General features: G+C 40.8%; 1 protein-coding gene across 2 annotated transcripts in view; it reads right to left on the reverse strand.

Moving 5' to 3' along the window:
* HS2ST1 (heparan sulfate 2-O-sulfotransferase 1) overlaps positions 1 to 18091 on the reverse strand; it is a 108564-nt gene that overhangs the window by 26241 nt on the left and 64232 nt on the right. The window lies entirely within an intron of this gene.

The following is an 18091-nucleotide window of genomic DNA, read 5'->3' on the forward strand; positions in this document are numbered from 1 at the left end:
GCAAACCACCCCGTATTGAGTCTGCCATGAAAACGCTAGAGGGCGTCACCCCAAGGGTCAGACATGACTCGGTGCTTGCACAGGGGATACCTTTACCTTTTTATCTGGGAACATAAACTGGAAAAATCCATTCAGGGTTAATAGGAATAAAGAAAAAATTAAGTGTCTCTTAAAAAAAAAGATTTTTCCACAGCTAGTCTAAAATAATTGCTATTAAACATCTAGCACTTTGCAGTGATAGATTGATGAAATGATACTGCACATAATATGAATTTTACAGAACATTAGCTACTGACCATTCAGGGTTTAGTCAATTAATTGCAGAGGAATTGAAATTTAGATAAAATGAATATTGTGCTTATTTTAATTAAACCCACTCCCCTGTGTATGATATTACAATGAATGGCTTTGCAAAATCCAATTAGATATATTAATTGTGTGGTTTGATAAGAATAGAAGTGGAAGCAGCTTACAACATGATCATCATTAAGGTGCAAAGTGTCAATCTTGAACACAAAAATGGAGCAAATAGAAATGAAAGGACAATCACAATCCTTGAACTGAGCACCAGAGAAAGTAGGACACCATAACACCATTTCTCCCTAAAACTAAAAGCATTTCTGCAAATGATTGCAAACTGGCATTCTCTCAAGGAATGGCCATTTAATGCATCTAACCAATATTTTTCTGTATTTTAACCCTATCATTTGTCTAGACTAAAAGCTACTATATGTAAGTGCTCTATCAGTTATAATTCTCCACTGCCTAAATTAAATGCTGCTTTCTCCTGATATCTTCTGCTTTACAATCACCAAACTCATAACTTGAACTTTTTTTTTTCATACCAAATCACAGGTGACTTATGGTGACCCTGTAGGGTTTTCAACAAGAGACATTACCATGTGGTTTGCCGCTTTCTACTTCTGCAATACAGGGGAGGGGAGGGGAAAGAAGAATATATCAACTGGTTGTTGAGGGTTTTCCAGCTGTATGGCCATGATCTAGCTAGGGTTGGGTGCTTCAGCATCCAAAGCAGCTGTTCACGCCCGAAGCAGCCAGCGCTCCTGTGTACACATCTATCAGGGCCCCTCCCCTTCCCACCCCCTCCAGGTCCATCATTGGCCAGTTTGGGAGGTCAACATGACCATATATGGTCATATCATGTGATTAAAATTTTACCAAATTTAAAAACTATATAAAAAATCAATTAACTCCCACTCATTCGGGAAACCCTTCCAGGACTGTCATGAAATCCCAGAGTTTCATGATACCCTGAATGAGAAAGCCTGAGTTAGAGTAACCAGGCATACACACCCTATATGGGTTTTCATAAATACCATATTAAGATAGATCCCCTCCCCCTTGAGAGAGGATTATTGGATTTACTAGGAAGGTTCCTTCTATCCTGAGGAACTTCCTTTTAGGGGGAAATTTACAGTATAGCTGAACTCTTTGCCTTTTTTCTACAAATCTTACTAACTCTATGCTTCTTTTTCATGTTTAATTTTCATAGCATTATTATTTGGCTGTTACTAAGATTTATTTTCCTGGGCTCCAAGATCACTGCAGATGGGGACTGCAGCAAAGAAATTAAAAGACGCTTGCTCCTGGGGAGAAAAGCTATGGCAAATCTAGACAGCATCCTAAAAAGCAGAGATATCACCCTGCCAACAAAAATGTGTGTAGTCAAGGCTATGGTCTTCCCAGTTGCAATGTATGGCTGTGAAAGTTGGAATATAAAGAAGGCCGAGCGTCAAAGAATTGAGGCTTTTGAACTCTGGTGCTGGAGAAGATTCTTGCGAGTCCCTTGGACTGTAAGGCGAACAAACCGGTCAACCCTGACTGCTCTTTAGAAGGTCAGATCCTGAAGATGAAACTCAAATACTTTGGCCACCTCATGAGAAGGAAGGATTCCCTGGAGAAGAGCCTAATGCTGGGAGCGATTGAGGGCAAAAGAAGAAGGGGACAACAGAGAATGAGGTGGCTGGATGGAGTCACTGAAGCAGTCGGTGCGAACTTAAATGGACTCCGGGGAATGGTAGAGGACAAGAAGGCCTGGAGGATCATTGTCCATGGGGTTGCGATGAGTCGGACACGACTTCGCACCTAACAACAACAACAACAACAACAACAACAACAAGATTAGGGCATTTTTAGTTGGAGCTTGCAGAGTTCCCAAACTGAGGGTATAGATGAGCCCACTGCCAAAGTCAAGATGTTTCAGCTGACTGAGCTCTTGATTGGTTTGTGGGAGTCACCATGATAAGATGTCCTCCCTTCCTTAAAAGTAGAAGGAACCTTCACAGAAAGTCCAGTTTCTCTCCTAGGCACCCCATTTCCTGTTAAAGGAAGATGCCATGGCCTATTTAAAATGTAAAAAGAAATCTGTCTTCCCCGCCAATTCTAATTTGGCCCTCCAACTGGATTTTGCGGCATGAAGGATACATGTATGCCTAGTAACAAGATGGAAAAATAGGAAGCAGCTGTTCTGTATTCATTTCCCCTTTAAGTGTTTCTGTAGCATATGGCCTTGGGATAGAACACAATTCCAAAGCAAACCTATGCAAGTCTTTTTTGGTTTGTTCTTCCAAACAAAGGAGGCGAAACAGGGCAAGTGCTGGATATCATAAAATATTCAACATTTAAAATACTGACGAGACCAAGTAATATAAACACCCCAAAATATCGACCCTCATAATCCAATAGCCCATAATATAAAATTTTGAAAGGTTAAAATATAGGCTTTAAAAAAACCAAATAAACAAAACTACCAGATGCTCCGGACTACCAGCTGTCTTTTCTTTGTCCCAGCTTTTCTGCCAGGTTTGTTCAGCTCCTCATGCAGATTACATGCAAATTATTTAATTAGCTAACTGGCACAGTTGTCAAGAATATGCATAGGTTCATTCCTGAAGTTAATTCAGCACTACTGAATGATGTCAGCCTCTTGAATACTTGCATCTAGAAACCTGCAAAACATACTCAGAAAACGTCCATCTTGACCTGAATCAGTATATGGGTTTAAATCATTGTTGTCTAATCTTATTGTTAAAAAAGGAGGAAATTGCTACATGAGGCAGCTGATACCCTAGTTAACAACTACCTATACTACCTTACCTGGTCCCTTAGATTAGAATATATATGCATATATGCATTATGATTAGGATATAATCTTTAATTACATACTAGCTTCTTTCTCTTCACTACATTATTTATCAGCAGAATTTCAAATCAGTTTGTTCAGATTAACAGAACAGGACTTTCCAACTAACAATGTAACAGATAGCTCTGGGAAGTCCACATACCGTATTTGCTGGCATATAACATGACTGGGCGTATAAGACGACCCCCCCCCCCAACATTTCCACTCAAAATACAGTACTATAGGCTACTATGGGCAGCTATGTTTATCCCAACTGAAGTGCACTTGGCGTATAAGACGACCCCCCCACTTGGAGGCATGTTTTTCAGGGGGGGAAAGTAGTCTTATACGCCAGCAAATACTGTATGTATTTGCGCACGCACACAGTCAAAATATCATGTATCAGTCACAGTGTTTAATGGAAGTTGTAGATCCAAGCCCTGGATATGATCATTTTTAGTCGTTGTCCCCCATTGGCTTCAGACATGAAGCAAATCTGCCTTAAGATTTTCCAGGTAAGAATTAAAGTTAGATATTAACAAAGCATGAGAGTCTACCTTAGCTGCTCCTGTGGTCTTTCCCTCTCACTTCATTACACCTCCCCATTCCAACATAAGGTATTATTTACTAGAACATGGAGCTTCAGGATAGTTGACGAGTCTCCACATTTTCTTATTCATAATCAATTATGTGAAAAAGTGTCCCCCATGGCTCCTATTAAATAAAAAGGTAAGGCCACCTGGGGAGGAGTTAGGGCGGGCCCTGTCCAGGATAAAAACTCAGAGGGCCCAATCAGGAGCCGCAAATCGGCTCCTGATTGGGCCCTCCAAGTGTCCATCCAGGGCCAAGCAGCCAATGGGGAGGCACACAAAGCGCCTTCCTATTGGCCCCTCACCAGGACAGACCAAAGTTCCATTCCCAGCCCAGTCTTGCTGCCAGTCTGCTCATGACCACCAAAGGGAGAGGAGGTCAGAAGGGCTGCCGAGGGGGATGAGAACAGAGGCTTGGACAGGCTGCACCAGCCCTTTTCGCCCCAAGGCTGTCCTAACTGGCATGTCCAACTGTAAATTGCCTCAGAACCCTGACAGAGCTGTCAGGAGGCTGCAAAGTGCTCCCCCTCCCCCCCTCCCTGCAGGCCTGCTGCGAAGGAGCCTCTGACAGGCCCTGACTGAGGGGAGGGAGGCCTTTCCAAGAGCAACGCAGGGGAGACTGAAGGCCTTCCTTTTGAGGGGGGGGGGATTTTCCCCTTCTGCCAAACAGTTGCCTGACAGGGAGGCCACAGAAAAGACCCTCCTCACTTAAAATACTGCTCTGCCCGGAGGTTAGACACAGCCAAGCCATGTGTCTTTCTTCTTTGCAACTCTCTGCAGGTTTGAGGCCACTGCACAGTGTTATTCTGCAGAGGAAACTGGCTCTTTTCTCTCCTGTTTCATCTGCACAACAACCCTGTGCAGTAGGCCTCAAGTCTTTCAATTCAACAACAACCTGTGTGGGAAGCCTTAAATGTTTCTTCTCTACCACAACCCTGTCCAAAGTAGCCCTTTCTGCCTGGGGAGCTGATCTTTATACTCTGCAAGTGAACTGTAATTCCAGGAGCTCTCCAGGCCACACCTGTAGGTTGGCTACCCCTGGGTTGGAAATATTCCTGGAGTTTTGGAGGTGGGACTTCAAAATCATACAATGCCTCAGAATCCAGCCTTCAAATGAACCATTTTTGCCTGCAGTTGGCAGGGAGTGGTACAGGTGTGTCCCTCCTGGCCTATGGGTTATGGCCAGCCCTTACCAGCAACTGTTTTTATTCTGGGGCGCAGACAGGCAGACCAGCATCAGTCCTGTGAGTCTGGAAAGTGCAGGAAGATCTAAATAAATATTTACAGCCTGAAACTGTAAATAGAGAACAAGTAAATGTCTGGAGACACATAGTAACTGAAATAGTAACTGGCAAATAACCTTGGCCTGGCAAATAAAAAAACACAGTATAAAAAACCTTACTAAGGTCAAGACTGCTGTGCACAGAGAGTCTTCCTCTTAGGGTTGCCAGCTTCCCTGTGAGGCTCACTACCCCACCTCCCTCATGTGGCGTCTGCTATGGGGAGAGAAAGGGAAGACAATTGGAAAATGCTTTGAGACACCTGAGGCCTGCTGGGTCACTGCGGCCCATTCCCAGTTCTCTTAGATCTCTCACAACCCCACATACCTCACAGGCTGACTATTGTGGAGAGACAAATGGAAAAGGTGTTTGTAAACCGCTTTGAGACTCCTTTGGGTAGTAAGCAATAGGGTACAAAAATCTGTTATTCTAAGGAGCAACCATGAAAGAAGCATGTGGGCACATAACATTTTACCAACAGTGAAAATATGGGAGACAGAAGGAGCAGGGTAGACACCTGTGTGCTGTGACTACCCCATGTGTATTAGGGCAGAGGGGCATTTCGGTGAATGTGGCCTAATTCACACAAGAAGGGAAATGACGCAGAACTGGGGGGAATTGGTTGCCATGTAATCTTCCCCTGAGAAAAGTGTCATGTCTGATTTTCCCTTCACATATCTGAGGACATGGCTCTGGAAAGCTCATCTGTAACCACTATGCCAAAATTCCCAAAGGTCAGTCCTCTCCCACACTCAACGAACATTACACACCACAGGTTCTTGACACCCATATCTCCACACCCATACCCTCATTTGCCACCATGCCACCACAACCTCCCACACAACACACATATTCAACCCCATGCCCTTACAGACTGGACAACTCCTCCCCTTTCTCTTCCCACTGCCAAGCTCTAGCACCCGTTGTATTCTTGGAGACAACGGGCTCTGTGGCTCTATAGTTTTGATTGACATTTGAGTATAGACAGGAGCCATCAATGCTAGATTTGATGCATGTTTTTATGGGCTTCATATTAGTAAAGCAATGGAAATACATACAAAATGGCTTGAAGCAACGTATAGGAAATGAAAAGGCAAGAAAGAAATGTCTCCTGGAATAAGGGTAAGGGGCAGCTTTCGAGTCATGGGTCAATTTATATCAAAGTGGTCAAAGCATCTTGGGCATTAGTTCATCAACATAAAAATCCACTATACTGCATACATGGGGTGAACCTATAGCACTGGGCAAATACACATGTACAGCCTTGGAATAAAGTGGAAGATAACACAAAACGGCTGTGTTTGACAGAGAGTATGGTTTATGTAAGGACATGCCAAATTTAAATGCTTTAATCTTCTTTAGAAATAATACCATTAAAGCTGTCAGCGCATCAAATGTATTAATCTAAGGGTCATGGGGATAAGCAGAATGATAACTTGATATCTGCTTCATATAGTCAACACTTAATATTCTACTGTGCTCTTGTAAATTTATGACTGGCTTCCCAGAAAACAAACTGGAGACTGTTGATCATTTTTTTGAAAATTATTAGTTTTGGGAAGAGAGGGAGGAGAAACTGAGTGGGGAATCTTCAACTCAGAATAGTGTTGGAGTAATAATAAAGATGATGAAATTCTTGGTATTTTCAATATGAGTTTTCTGATCAAAAAAGATCAGAAATCTGGCATTTTTACTGTAACGTTATTTTCTATGCAACCCTAAAAAAATAAACACAGCAAGATAAAAAATGAAACTAGAATAAAACCTGATAATATTCCCAAATGAAACCCTAACTGCAGTGGAAGACAGTGATGTTCTTTTGGCTTAGTTAATAATCTCAGTGGATGACATATTGATGAAAGGATTTGAACCCTTTCTGGAATGTTCCAGACTTACACAATATAAAGGCAAGGACTCATTTCTGCACTTAAACAGAACAAAGCTCTATTATGCAGTACCAAACTGGCGAATGACAATTTCAAAATGTGACCCAAAGTTGCAAAAGAAAGATTGCATGAACTGCATTTACCCTTTTCTGGCCCAAATCAAAGCAACCTTTATTTCCATTTTATCAGATACTTTCTTCACAGTGACACAAGTTCTTTACTCACTCTTCAGGCTTACAATTAGAATGCATGTTTTATTTGCCATCAAATCATTTTCAACTTATGGTGACCATATTTATTAATAACCTCCAAAATGCCCTATCACTGACAGCCTTGCTGTGAGTACTGAGGTACAGATGTGAGCTTGTATGAAAAAACTTTCATGGGAAGGTAAGGAAAAAAATAAAATACATGCAGTGCTTATTTTCTTATCAAACCTTTTACTGTTTTCGGTACAGTTCGGTACAGTTTTTAACATAGCATATACATTTGTAGTACTTGACATATTTATGTTAACTGACAAGTAAAAAGAATTGTTAATAAACCAGTACTAGAGATAGCACTACAAACTGCTGCACTCTGATACCTTAACATATATATCCTATATTTTTGCAATCTGTGTGTGTGGGGGGGGGGAGGAGTTGAAAATAGAAAGCATACATTTCCTAGTAAAGAAAAGAATTTTTATGATTTGAACAGTATCATAAAGGTAAAGGTAAAGGTATCCCCTGTGCAAGTACCGAGTCATGTCTGACCCTTGGGGTGACGCCCTCCAGCGTTTTCATGGCAGACTCAATACGGGGTGGTTTGCCAGTGCCTTCCCCAGTCATTACCGTTTACCCCCCAGCAAGCTGGGTACTCATTTTACCGACCTCGGAAGGATGGAAGGCTGAGTCAACCTTGAGCCGGCTGCTGGGATTGAACTCCCAGCCTCATGGGCAGAGCTTTCAGACAGCTGCCTTACCACTCTGCGCCACAAGAGGCTCTGAACAGTATCACAGAGTCACACAATTGCTCTATAGCAATTTTATGGTAGACTAAACTTAGTCACAGCAAACACATTCTTGAAATTATCTCATATGAAACGGTTTTCTAGTAAGTCAGACAATTGGCCTGTCACCACACAGTAGCTGTTTTACTGCAAAGGAGGGCTTAACAGAGATACCGGATTCTTATCTCACATGAGCTAAGTCACTCAGTTCTCACTTATACCAAGAATTAAACTTCACTAATATTAAAGGTGCCATTGGACTCAAACTCAGTTCTCGCATCTTTTGTTAACATTTATTATCTATATTTACTACTTTACCAACTATATTATTAGCCAATTTACCAACAATGCTATTCTCAGCTGTACTTATGCATCTAGACTCTATATAGCACCTTCTGGCAATGAATGTCCCCTCTGCCTATACCTAATAACACTTGAGGAAATGTGTTTCAATGTATCTGAGGAAGTGTACATGTTTAGTCTCTCAGTTCTCGCTTATACCTGGAATTGAGCTTTGTAGGTCTGAAGAGTGACTCAAACTCAATTTTCATATCTGTTAGTTAAGTCTTGTATATGTATGCTAATCTCAGCTATACTTATCACTCAGCTATTTATGCATCTTGACTCTAATCCTTCCTAGTAACTAACCCCCCCCCCCCAAGAAATCTATATGTAAGGCTTGAGGGAAAATGTTTCAATGTATCTGACAAAGTGAGCATACTCAAGAAAGCTTATACTCAGAATTAAACTGTGTTGGTCTTAAAGGTGCCACTGGACTCAAACTCTGTGGCTTCAGACCAACACTGCTAGCCACCTGATTCTTATTGTCTTACCACTCACAGTTCTCTGGAGGGAACTCAACAAAATTAAATAGCATCATACAAAACTGCCCGAGATCACGCAGACTAGCAACCAGTCTTACACCTTTAATTCTAACATTCTTGACAAAACACATTATAATGATTGCAAGGGCTACTATTTTATAGCATTAAATTAATGAACCAGTGTTTACCCATAATGTCCAATGTGTTTATTTTTTTTCTAACACTTAGTAAAAGCTTCTTTAGAAGAGCAAGAAAATAGCAATGTGGATGACAGCGTATACACAACAGAATTATTTTCACACTCCAACAATTGCACCTGGTGCTCTGTGCTACTGGTAAGCAAAGTCAGCTAAGAAAACTCCAGCTGGGCTTTGATATCATTAAATACACTCCAATGCAGCAGCTGTCAAAAAATCAGAGCTAGCGATGCTGAAAACGTGCTAGTGTCTCATTAGCATCAGATAATCCATTTCAATAAATCATTTCTGCAAGATTTTTAAACTGTACAACTATACTGAACATTATCAACTACTGACTGTGCATAGAAAGGTGTTTGCTAAAATCTCTGTGTTTAAGAAACAAATTGCTCCTCTGTGCATACTGATTTGCAGAATTTGCAACTTCAACTCAAAACAAGGTTATAACAGCTGTTTTTTGAGTCATCAACAGTGATGTCACATGTATGTGCCAGTATGTACCGACAAGGCATGAACCTTCTTGAGATCTAGGCAACAGAGAAGATAGTCCTGCTCCAATTGAGAGAGCACTCTCTACATATCCCAAAAGACAGACACTTCTATAGTGTCCCATTCCTAACAGCCAAATGATCCCAAAATAAATTACTGGAGAAAGAACAGTTATCTTTATGCTACACACATGACAAGAATATTCACAATAAGCAATATATAAGGACTGTAATGAAAGAGATAAGAAAATTAAGAACATGATGATATTGAGTCGCAGCTAACTCATGGTGACTCCAGCCATGGGATGTTCCAGGCAAAAGGTAAGCAGAGGAAACTCCTGGGACCTGATGAATAAATGGTCCTTGTTTCAGAAGGACCATTAAGATAGAGCTAGTATTGGAGGAAATGTGTAGAGAAAGCCCTCTGGCCAGGATGGTAGAAAGCATTCATCCCTTCTGCCATGGAACAGAAGTACTAAAAATTTTTCAACAGGTTCATTAAGATGAGACATTTCAGAATACAAACTCTCCACTCCATCACAGGGCTGAATGTGAGACAGCTGTAAGGGCTGAACAAGGTTAGCATATTTAGTAAGAAACCAATATTCCTGTTAACTCCTGAGTATTCCACTGTTTTGAGTGTTGTAATACCTTGTAACTTAGCAATTTCCTTTTCCAGTCTGTACTTGAAGATCCTTTGTAATAAAACAGCTACTTTGAGGTCACCCACTGAATGTACTAGAAGACTGAAGCGTTCTCTTACAGGTTTCTCATTCTTGTGATTCGACATCAGATTTGTGTCCCTTTCACCTTTTGCAGAGAATCTGACCTGTTTGTCCTATGCAGAGAAGGGCACTGTTCACATTTAATGGCATATACAATGTTAGTAGATGGGCAAGTAACTAAGCCTGAGATGGTGCAGCTGACGTTGTTAGGGCCAGTGATTACATTTTCTAGGTATATGCAACAGCAAACCTGACATATGGGTTTCTTGCAAGTTCTGGCAACAGTGTCTGTACCAGCCTACTCTGTTCCGGTAATAACTGCTTCAGAACATTCCACAGAAGCAGCCAGAAGATTGCTATTATTATTATTATTATTATTATTATTATTATTATTATTATTATTATTATCATCATCATCATCATCATCATCATCATCATTATCATCATCATCATCATCATTATCATCATCATCATTATTATCATTATCATTATTATCATCATCATCATTATCATCATTATTATTATTATATTTATATAACGCCCTCCACGAAGGCTTATGGTGGTTTACATAAGAACAAGGAACAATACATAAAACAATCTATTAAAACTTTATTTCTTCAACCACCTCAACATGTCTTGATGGGAGAGGTAAACTTCTTTCCACTCAATCGACTATCAAAAACCATCCCCATGGACAGAAAAGGCCAGCAGGAAAGGAAGGTACAAAACTTCCGTCAGAGGTGAACAGCTGGCTGCTTATCTGTGTGATCTCTGTAAAATCCCACATGTGAGAGATTCAACTTAGTAGCTGAAACTGCTCCAAGTATATTTATGCTGGTATTTTTTTCTTCTTCCCTGCGTCTTCTCATCACTTCTTCCTCTTCCTCATCCCTACAGTGACCACTCCTCTCTCAATAAAGCTACCAGGAGATTCTATTAACTTAGTTGGAATACAGCATCTTAACTGAAAAATACCTGAAAAATCTTTTCTTGTTACAGTTTCAAAATGGGCAACATTGTTTCCACAGGTTAGCCCCTGACAGCAGTCAGGCTGCTGCATCCTGGGTCAGCTGTACTTTCCCAGTTGTCTTCAGGAACAGCCCCACATAGAGCACATGGCAGTAATACAACAATGAGGTTACAAAAGCATGATCAGATCAGCTGATTCAATGTAACAAGAAAGGTTACCAGATCAGCTTATTCGCGGTAACAAATCAGATCCAGCTGATAGAAAACATTCCTGATTTTCAATCAGTAAGGCAGGCCCATGAATATCCTCCAACCTCCTCCCAAAAAAGTCAACATCATTCAATCTAGGACAAGTAGATTCAGTCCCCTTAGAATACCAGCATCACATCTGTCTTTTCTGGGTTAAGCTTCAGCTTGTTCTGACCTAGCCACCTGACCACAGACTCAAAGTACTGGTTCAGAACCAAGATGGATGCAATCTGGAGGCTTGGATAATATAGAGCTAGGTATCATGCACATACTGGTGACCCCTAATTCCAAAGAGCAAGGATGAGCGATTAAAGCCCTGTGGGAATCCACAAGATAAATTCATCCCAGTTGATTCGGCATCTCCAGTGGAGACATGTCCAGTCAGAGAAAAAAAGAGTGAAACCACTGAAGGGATACGCTCCTAAAACCAACTTCATATTCAAGCCAGTAGATAAGAATGGAATGGTCAACTGTATCAAAGGCCACTACAAGGTTCAACAGTATCTACCAAAAAGACTGTGTCCAACTTAGACAAAGATCATCCACCAGTGCAATTAAAACTGTCTCAGTGCCAAATCCTGACCTGAAACCAGATTGAAATGGATCAAGGGCAAATGTGTAATTCAGAAAACCTTGGAGCTGCTCTGCTACCATGCTTTCTATTATTTTCTCTAGAAAAGATTAATTGGAGGCTTGTCTGTGATTGGCTATCTCATCCCGAGCCAGCGAAGGTTTCCTGAGGAGAGATCTAATAGCTATCACTTTCAAAGGACTACGAAGAGTCCCCTTTTCCTGGCAAGATATTAAAAGTCATGATGGACGTGCATCCAGAGCACATATAACGATCCTTACACTTCCAAGCACTTTGTCAGCAGAGTCAATTTGAAACTATTCATATCAAAAGGACAAGCTGAAGATCCTCTCACCTCATATACCAGATCTGTCTGAACTTGGCCTCCTAGTCAGAATGGATGAAGAGAGATTTTGTCAGGAAAGAACCTTACAGAAACATCGCAGTTGAGGGCTGAATTTTCATCACCCACCAGTTCCCAGGACAAGCCTGCTAACATCACTATTCCTTCCTTGACACTGCAACCTTCATCTTGGCCTCAAGGCAGTCGAACTTTCCTACTGGTTTTCTGCATTTTGGCACTAAAATATCTACTGCTTAATGTTCAAGATTTGTTCATCAAACTCTTCCCATCATGCTGCTTCCATTTCCCTATCTCGCCATTAATTCTCTTGAACGTCCGAAGGAGTGTGCGTGCACATGAAAGCTAGTATCTTGCTGGTCTTGAAGGTGCCACTGGACTCAAAACTTTGTTCTGCTGCTTCAAATAAATACGGCCACTCCCCTGAACCTACGTTCATTGTGCAGTTTCATAAAAGCTGTACAGCAGTGGTCCCAAACTTTTCTGAGGCTGGGGACCGGCAGGGCATCGTGCCGCGCCCGCGGGGGCCGCGCCCGCGCATTGCACATGCGCAAATGCGCCATGCGCAGCCGAATCACGCATGCGCGGCCTGGCCCTGATTCCCTCTCCCCGCCCTCCCGCAGTAAGAAGCTTCCTGGGCCGCAAGCTTGCGGCCTGGGAAGTTTTTTACTGCAGGGGGGGGCAGGGAGAGGGAGCCGCGACCCGGCACCATAGCCTTCGCAGCCCGGCACCGGGCCGCGGCCCGCAGGTTGGGGACCACTGCTGTACAGCTTTGAAACAGTTTGCTTCTGAACCATTTTTGCATCCTACCTCAGTTGCACTAGGAACCTCCCCTGCATCCTATCTCATTCTCTGAAGCTCTCCCTGCCACAGAACTCTCCGGCTGGGTGGGGAAAACAGCAGCACTTTTACCCATAGGAAGGACATGACAGTTATGGCTCGCCCTATGGCTAGTATCACAGAAGTGTACTATAATTCTGACTTGGTAATGGATAATGGATCGGTTACAGTCAGAATTTCAATTCTCTTCCTCAGATTCTACTTGTGGGTAGGAGAGCTTTTGGGAGTCACTGCTTCACTGTTCCATTCTTCAGTGACTCATGAAAGTTCAGACCCTGCCACAAATCTTGTTGGTTTTTAAAGTGCTAGTGGACTCTTGCTCTGTTCTACTGCTACAAACTGCCACAGCTACACATCTTGATCTCTTAAAAAAAAACAGAGATGGTTGATTTCTATAAAACTGTTCAGCTTTATTCTTTTAAGATAAGGCAAACAATGTGCTAGAAGTCATATGGAAAGTGGATGGCAAATCCAAAATAGACATAATCCTTTACTTTCAAGCTTAAATTCTTTGGTGACATTTGCTCTTTCAATATTAGTCCAAATTTCTGAAGTTAGTAACTGAAATTCTATTTTTTTCATATCTCCAGGAAGTACGGACGATAAGCTTGTGTGCATAATTAAAACAGTATAGAAACAGAATAACCCTAACCTGAACTGTACTCAGGGTATTTTTTCACTGAAGTGCAACTGTAACCATATGTTATTAATAGAAGTCTTCCTTCACATTATTTAGGTCACAGGATTTGAAAAGATTTAATGTTAAATGATGTGTTGATGAAACAAAAGTCCATTTAGATACATGACACAGATATCATTCCTGGCAGTTTAAACATTTTCTGGAAAGAGAAAAAAATCCACTTCAGATGACAAATATATTCAATTCCTCCGTATGTACCAAGCAGTAATTCTTTGATGAGAAATGGCAAAATTGACAGACACTTGATGGCACTGTCTAGTCCTAGCAGAGCTACTGAGCTCAGACTAGCTGCCTCTGAACATCTGTCGCAGATGCAAGCATTCAACCAGCATTTCTAATTCCATCCAGATTCTGATTAATCCATTTGTTCTCACTCCGTGGGAATGCTCTCAGCGCATAGCACTAACCTACAATTAGCAGACAATTCTATTTATTAAAGCTGCCTTTTTGTTTCAATCTGATAACATTTGACCCATGGCTAAAAACGATTTAGAGATGAGAAAAGCTTATTAGATTCAAAAGCATTTGTACACAGACTATTGTGACCTGGCCACCACTAGAGGGAGTGTAAGATCATGGTTTACTCTCAGATTCTGAGGTCAGGCTTAATTTTGATCCTTTAACAATTGTTGAACAGAAACCTCATAAGTTAAAATCACTGCTTTAAACAAGCAACTTTAAAAATCTCTTAAAAACTCTGACACAATCTTAGAGCATCATTACAACACAGAAATTGACTTTTCAAAGAACACCTAAATTTTTAAATTATCATTGGTTAGGTGTTCTTACATTCTGAAAAATAATGATTTGGGCTAAAATTAATGTTTGCTTTGTGTACAAGGTAACATAGTGGGAGAGGAAATGTTTGCATTTTTCACAGCAGGAACTAGTGTGCTCCACCACTTCAAAGTAAGTTAGATGCACACCATGAAGACATATACACAGCAAAATGTTTATTTTATATTATATTATTTATTATCAGATTTCTAGACTGCCCCTATCAACTGGCTATCTCGGGGTGGTTTACAACATTAATAGTTATAATGACAATTAAAATAATTAAAAATTAAAAATAATTAAACAGTTAAATCAACCAAACAGTTGGTGACATTCCCATTACAATTCTTCTTCTTGTTTGGACAGGTGGTAAGAGATATCCGGGTTGCAACAGAGGGAGGCCCTTTATTGTTTGTGTGCTCGCTTGTCTGAACTGGCCTCAACCATAATAAACCTGACAGAAGAGCCAGCTTGGTGTTGTGGTTAAGAGTAGCAGTTTCTAATCTGCTGAGCCGGGTTTGATTCCCTGCTCCCCCTGCCTCACTTACCTCACAGAGTATCCGTTGTGGGGAGAGGAAAGGGAAGGTGATTTTAAGTCCTGGTAGAGAAAAGCAGCATATAAGAACTACTACTTCTACTTCTTCTTCCGACTTCTTCTTCTTCATCATTCCATTAGGGCCCTGATTTTCACAGAGAGCTCATTCTACCACCATCTCTCTTAATCAAGTTCTAATTTTTTCAGACTATAATGCAGAAATATATACTCAGTTTCAGTTTGAGAAACTGAAATATGAACTCATCTAGAACCCAAACAATCATCCAGAAATATCTAAAATCTTTTTGCAGTTTATAAACAATATTAACATACATTTTACTTCCAGCATTCTGGGATGGACTGTATTCCCCACTAAATGAACAGACATATTGCTTACAATTGTAGTAGGTTCAGGTCTCCTTTGTGGTATGCACAACCTTTTATCTGGTTCAACTGCTATAGCAGCTATAGTCATTCCTCATGAAGTACAATCTGATCATGGTGATCTATACTCTGATCACATCCAGGTTAGATTATTGCAATGTGATTTATATGGGGCTGCGTAGTCGATTTCCTCAAAACATCAAATGATCTAAAATGCAGCACCCCTGTGCTGAAAGACTGCACAGGCCAGGACCTGGTTTATAGCACAATTCCAAGTATCAGTTCTTACCTCTAAGGCTCTAAATAATGAGCTCACAGATGATGAAATACCACCTCCTCTTTTAATGTCCCAAGGTGGTACCTCACTGTTGGTATTTCATCCCCTTGAGACTTACCTGGAACTTACCTCACTTTAGGTGTCACAGCAAATCATTTCTTTTCATCCAGACTTTTAATGAAGGGCCTCCATCTTTTAAAGCTGTGCTCATAGACTGCTTCTAGATTTTATAAATGTAATTTTAGGCAGCTGGATATTATTTGATGGCTTGTTTTATTATCATACCTATGTTATTATTACTGGACTATCTTTTACTTTGTGAGCCTACCCCAGGCAAATCTCTGGAGAGGCAGCATATAAATAAACAGAATGCTTACTGCTTGCACATTAGCAACAAACAGATCTTAGCTCAAAACCAAAACACAGATGGCCATGCAATGTGCAAAATAAAATTATGTTTTGTGACTGAATAGACTGTCACCACAAACGATACCATTTTTTTCTGAATACAGCCGAGTTCTCTGGAAAGATTGGGGAGAATGGCATACTGATAAATCCATCTAAAAGCATAGTCTTTGGAAATGTTTAAGCCGAATGCACTCAGTAGGATGACAGAGGCCTGAAAATGCCATCTCTTGCCCATCAGTATTATACAATCACTTGTCTCTACCTGTCTCCTACAGAGGATCTGTGACACAACAAGCACAAACAATTCACTGAAATGCTTCAGAAAAATTTGGAGGAATGGCTGCCTGCCTCTGCTTTACACATATCAAAGAATTATAGACCAGGGAAGACTTTCAGTTTGGGGTACTGTAGGGTAACAACGATCTCTTAATGGACTGCATGTTAATGCTTTCTAATTCATGTACTGAAAGTAACAACATACAGTCTGAAAGCCTGGAAATAGGACAGCATTTTAGCTCAACAAATATTTTAATAGCCCTCACCTTAGTATTCAGAGGAGGAGATGCTGACCCTATGCAGCACAGACTGCTGGCAGTGCCACTGAATTTTACAGCTCACAGAAAAAATGTGTGCTGGTACTGACTAGGTCAGGAGTAGTCAAAACTGCGGCCCTCCAGATGTCCATGGACTACAGTTCCCATGAGCCCCTGCCAGCAAACACTGGCAGGGGCTCATGGGAATTGTAGTCCATGAACATCTGGAAGGCTGCAGTTTGACTACCCCTGGTCTAGGTCTTCTAAATATCCTGTGTTATTCAAAGCCCATACGTTTAACACTTTTGAAGTGCTCATTCATATTCAGGTTCAGTGCCCTCTCAAGACCCTGCTTTCCTTCTTCTACTAAATATGAAGACAGGTAAAGTTTTCTCTAAATGAAAAACTGAAATAATGATTCTAGCAAAATTTGAATCGTTGCCAGAAACGACCTTATCTCACAAGAAGCAACTTGAATGTACTGAATGTACATAAAGTAATTCCCAAAAGGAAAGTGAAGCAGATAATTACTTGGATGACTGCTTAAATTTTAGATTTGAATTTTGACTCACTAATATTCAGAGCTGTGCATTGGATTCCCCTTACCTTTCAGTGCTCAAACTAATGCCATCAGAGCTCAAACTAGTGCCAAACCAAAAAAAAAAAAATCCCAAAACATTAATTTCACTGTTGCCCAGCTTGAAGTACATGATAGCAAAGGTTATCTTTCTCTCTCTTGGGTTGCATAAATTTCCTGTTTAGTTACAAATTATAACACATTTGCTTCCTTTACAGTAGAAATCAACAGGTTATGCCTTAATATTACTGTTTTGTTTTCCCTTTACTCTCAAACAAATAGAAGGCAAAAATGTTCACTAGCCTGATTTAACTAGTTCTCTGGAAGCACAAAGGGACAATGGAAGCTTTCTTTGAGCTTTGTGTGAAACTAGCAAGTATGATTCAGACACAAGACTGATCACAGAATGAAGTACTGTAAAAGAGGACTGAGGCCCTATTATATATGAATGATTCTGCAACCTCGTCAACTTGTGCAGTTTTGGCTGACTATCAAGACTAAAAAGGCATTTTTTCAAATACATAAGAAATGGTCAAACCGCTGGATAGCACAGGAAGAAAAAGATTAAGGAAGGCAATGAGTTAGCAGAGAAACTGGATGAGTTATTTGCATCCAGTGCACTGTGGAAGGTGTATAGTATGTACCCATGCAAGAGTCCCTGTTTCTGTCTGGAGTAAAAATGTAGGTGATGAGAAAGGAAGCTTCCCAACTACTGGACACATTAAGGACTATTAGGCCTTCAGTATCCAGGTTCTTAAAATTGAATGTGAAACTGTCAATCTAACCA

The sequence above is a fragment of the Paroedura picta genome, chromosome 4 (genome assembly GCF_049243985.1).
Source record: "Paroedura picta isolate Pp20150507F chromosome 4, Ppicta_v3.0, whole genome shotgun sequence".
NCBI lineage: Eukaryota > Metazoa > Chordata > Lepidosauria > Squamata > Gekkonidae > Paroedura > Paroedura picta.